Source organism: Heterocephalus glaber, unplaced genomic scaffold (genome assembly GCF_053883595.1).
Source record: "Heterocephalus glaber isolate CG9 unplaced genomic scaffold, H.glaber_assembly_v1.0 deba00001298, whole genome shotgun sequence".
Classification (NCBI taxonomy): Eukaryota; Metazoa; Chordata; class Mammalia; order Rodentia; family Bathyergidae; genus Heterocephalus; species Heterocephalus glaber.
The window spans coordinates 186824-191140 of record NW_028258245.1 but is presented as its reverse complement, the minus strand read 5'-3'; the positions used below and the strand labels follow the sequence as shown (position 1 = coordinate 191140).

Sequence of the window (4317 nt, the reverse complement as noted above, 5' to 3'; positions counted from 1 at the left end):
CTAATAAAACTTAATAAAAATGAAAAATGACAGGATAGCAAATTGCAGTGCAGTGTGTGATCCTGGGTGGGGTCTTGGATCAGACAGATAGACTGCCATAAAAAAAACCCACTATTGAAATTCTTCTCTTAAAGCCTAGTTGTACTCATAGGACTCTACGCGTTGATGTCGAGGCATTTTTTCGCGCCTCCTTCAGTGCTACTTCCTGCACATGCGCACTCTTTGGTACCTGCGCAACAACAGGCGTCCTGAGAACATCCGGGCGTCATAAGAACATCCGGGCACTTCCCAACTGGCGCCCACTTGGGGACCGTTAGCAGTGCCTTTCCGTGGGGCTGCGGCGCCGGACTGCGGCGGTGGACTCTCAGTGCTGCGAGAGGTTTCTGAAACTGACGTATGTAAACAGTGTGATTGAGGCGCAGTCCTCCAGACCCCTCTGTACTGAACAAGCTTTGCGGGCTTTGCATCCTCACGTTTCCGTCCGCTTGGTTTGGCTGTAGGTTGGAAGGGAGGGAAGTGGCCGGCAGCGCCGTGGTGAAGCGCTCTCGAGGTCCGCAGCTTTCCACGGGGATGGCTCAGGCTCAGAGCGGGAGGTTTTTCCCAGGACTGTGTCGTGGCAGGCGGAGAAAAGCAGGTAGGGCCCCAGAGTAGACATCCAGTGCACGGGTTATCGGCGTGTTTAAAAAACTCTGGAGCAAACGGAAGTTTTTTTAAAGTTGAGGGAAAACATTAAATGGTCGGTTTGAAAAGACCTAGCCCTAGCCAAAGTAAAACTGACAGATCTATCCAGGACCAGGGTATAAACAACCAGTGTTTTAAATTTTGAAGGTAGGGGCCAGGGTTTAGCGCAGCAGTGCCGCACCTGCCTGGCAAGCACAAGGTCCTGAGTTCAATTCTTGGTACCAAAAAAAAAAAAAAATCTACGGTAAAAAATGCCAAAGGTTCTCAGAAAGAATAAAAAAAATTAAAAAGGAAAAATTATATCAGGCTTTGGTTGAGTGTCACAGGGTAGAGAACTCACAAGACTCTCACTGTGCGTGTGTGTGTAATAGTGTGTAATATTTTTAAGGGGAAACCAATAATTATCAAGTCATGTATGAAAGGCTCAATTAGTTATACAAGAGATAAGAAACTCCCTCCCGCTGATAAAATTAACTGATAGGTGCACTGCAAATATCTGAAAGATTAATAAAAAATTTTGAAGTAGAAGTGCATGGTAGAAGTCCTGATGGTGAGGATAACATTTAAATTAGGATGTAAGTCCAAAACAACTATTTAAAATGTTTTAAAAGCACTACAAACATTAAAAATAGTTGGAATTTTAACTTGTTTTGTTTTTTAAATCCTTTTAAATGGAAATAATTTGATTCAACTAAAAATTTCTGAGACTTGGTAAATTTGAATTAGGACTACATACTAGATAATGTTACTGTGTAGATATCAATATTAAGTTTTCTAAGGGAAATTGCACTGTGGTTACCTTGGAGAATGACATTGTTAGTAGAACATATTGAAGTCCCTCTGGGTAAAAGGTTACAGGTGTATGATAAGAATGAGAAGAAGAGAATATGAGAGAGTAGGAGAATGAGCACAAATGTGGAAAAAAGTAACCTGTGGAACTGAATAAAAGATATGCGGGAGTTCTTTGTTCTATTTTAGTATGTTTATATATTTATATCATTCCAAATTAAAAAGTTTAAAACTAGTTTTTAAAATTTGGCATTAGAATATTAATCTATGGCGAGAGCCATCGCAGCAGGTGGTTGGGGCAAAAGCTAGTTCGACTAGGTTATGGAGCAAACCCAGAAAGCGGAGATAATGGAGGAAACCATCGGCTCAGGCACAGCGATGTGCACCTGTAATCCTATCAGGAGCATTGCTAAGAGCTCATAGTAACTTCGGAAATACAAATAACTCACCTGCTTAGCTCAGGATTTTAATAGTTCCTATTTTCATTGGCAGATCTCATATGTAAGGTAAGTGACTGCATGTACCCCTGCCTATTGATTTCATGCTATGGGCTGCTATTGTTTTAAGCTGGAAAGTCCATTTAGTTCTTAGACTGAAATTATAATTCTGGCAGAGTTTTACCACCATGTGAGGACAGAGAAGTATTAGCATCCCAAAGATTCTTGTTATCAATCGCGGGGATACTACAATATCAGCAGTCCCTTGCCTCCCTGGAAAGGTTTTAGTTCCTGCAGATCTGGGTAGGATTTTTGTGTAGAGACTAAAGTGATGGCTTTTATTAGCTGAGGCCCTCATTGGCTACCTAATTATATTCTTTACTCATGAAAGAGAAAGGAAGTGATTGTGTAAACCTATTTTGAATTTATTACTAAAAATTGCATGGTGGCTTCTTCCCAGTTGCCCAGCTAAACATTAAATTATCTGCTGTGTCAAGGAGGGGAGAAAACCAGACCTAAGGGAAACCACGGGGAAGAAATTAGTTACCAAGACAAGAACATTTGAGGGAAGGAGGACTGAGAAGTTGAGAGTCAAAGGATACAAAGTTGCAGTAATGTAGGATGAGTATAATATAAGAACTACATTGTATGGAAGTTTGCTGAGAGTAGGTTTTAGCTACACTTATTAGCAAGCAAGCAAGCTCTATATGAGATGATGGAGATGTTAATTTGCTTGACTGTATAATCCCTTCAGTATATACATGTACAGAGTCTGCCAAAAATATATACACACTGCAGGAAAAGAAAAATAGTATAATGCTTTTTCTACAGATGGTGTTAGCCTTGTATGAGGGACTCCAGAGGATGTTGTATATCACAGAAAACCTACTGCACTGCTGATCCTGAGAGGAGAAATTGAAAATGTGTATGCAGCAATCTCAATGGACCAAGGTAACCCAAGCAGCAGTTTGTTGTACTAATAAATGTCTGGAAGTGCACAGACACCACTTTGAGCATGTCTTGTAACGGTAGAGACCAAAGGTAGCTTACATTAATCTCATGGTGTCTCAATAAATTTAGTATTAAAATATTTATACAAGTTTTTCTTTTTCTGAAGTATGTATACATTTTTTTGGTGGACTATATCTGAAAACATCATGTTGTACACTTTAAATATGTACAGTACAAACATGAGTGTTTCTAAGAACTTTTACTTGTGATTGAAACATTTTAAGTATATGAAAGACATTTAAAAATACACACGTATATGCAATTCCAGTATCTCAGCGACATAATTTCTCCTTTGTTTGAAATCTTTTAATATTTTTATCCATATGAACATATTGCTACGTTGATAAAACTATATTTTATGCACTTATATATTTTACGGATTTTGTAACAATAATTTGGAACTATGCCTCCTTTTTCACTTTTTTGTAGAATTTTTTTTTTTGTAGAATTTTTAAGAGCTGTGTTACATCCACTGTATTTGTATATTACATGTTTTATTTAATCATTTTCTTATTACTAGATGCCAGTGCTATTTTTTGAAATTATAAATAACTCTGCTCTATGCCACACAGAGGAGGGGTGCCTATAATCCTAGAATCAAGAGGCTGAGACAGGAGGATTTTGGAGAGTGCAGTGCCAGTCTGAGCGACATAGTAAGTATAAGGCCATTTTAGATTACATCACAAGATCCTATCTCAAAAAACAAAGCAAAGAAACAAAAGCTAAGTCTGCTGTATGTTTATATAAATGGATTTTTCTCCTTTAAAATTTTCATACTCCTTTTATTCCAAGGTATACATATTCTTTTATTGTGTATCAAGTAATATTTTAGTATATTTGGTTTTTCCTTTTTAAAAATTACTGAATTGATATTAAATTTTAAAGTTGAAACTTAGAATTGGAGAAATAGAGTAATCCTAAATATAAATTTGGAATAGGGAGTTTACTAAGTCAAACAAGTTTATGATACTTGATAAGTATATTCAAAATATCTCCTCAAAATGTTTTGCCAGTAACATCAGCATGGGGTGTGCTGCAGTTTTTCTATAGCTTTTCCAGCGTATGTATTGTCCTGATTTTTAATAGTTTTAATAGATGTCAATTATTTCCTTATTATTATTTTACTTAATTTAACTACTTTGCTCTGTATGTGAAAAAGCTATGGATGTAAAGAGAACAAAAGACAAAATTTGAAGTCATTTAAAAAAATCACGTACAAACACTTTGATGTTTAGTTGGTAACTTTGTGGAGAAAAAGTCAGAGTTCTTGGCTCTTATCTTTCCATACGTTACATCTGTTCCTCTGCCACATGCAAAACTGGAAGAATTCTGGACAACTGCTTTATAAAATCAAAGAACCTTTAGCTAGATGAACCATTAAGAATCATCTGGTTAGGGA

At 37.2% G+C, this 4317-nt stretch overlaps 1 long non-coding RNA gene across 1 annotated transcript; it reads left to right on the top strand.

The window, feature by feature from the left end:
• The first annotated feature begins 201 nt into the window (after positions 1-201).
• Positions 202-3625, top strand: LOC147828112 (uncharacterized). Its single transcript, XR_015451264.1, has 3 exons — positions 202-394; positions 2739-2858; positions 3491-3625. It is a non-coding gene; the product is annotated as an uncharacterized LOC147828112 (long non-coding RNA).
• Positions 3626-4317: the final 692 nt, after the last annotated feature.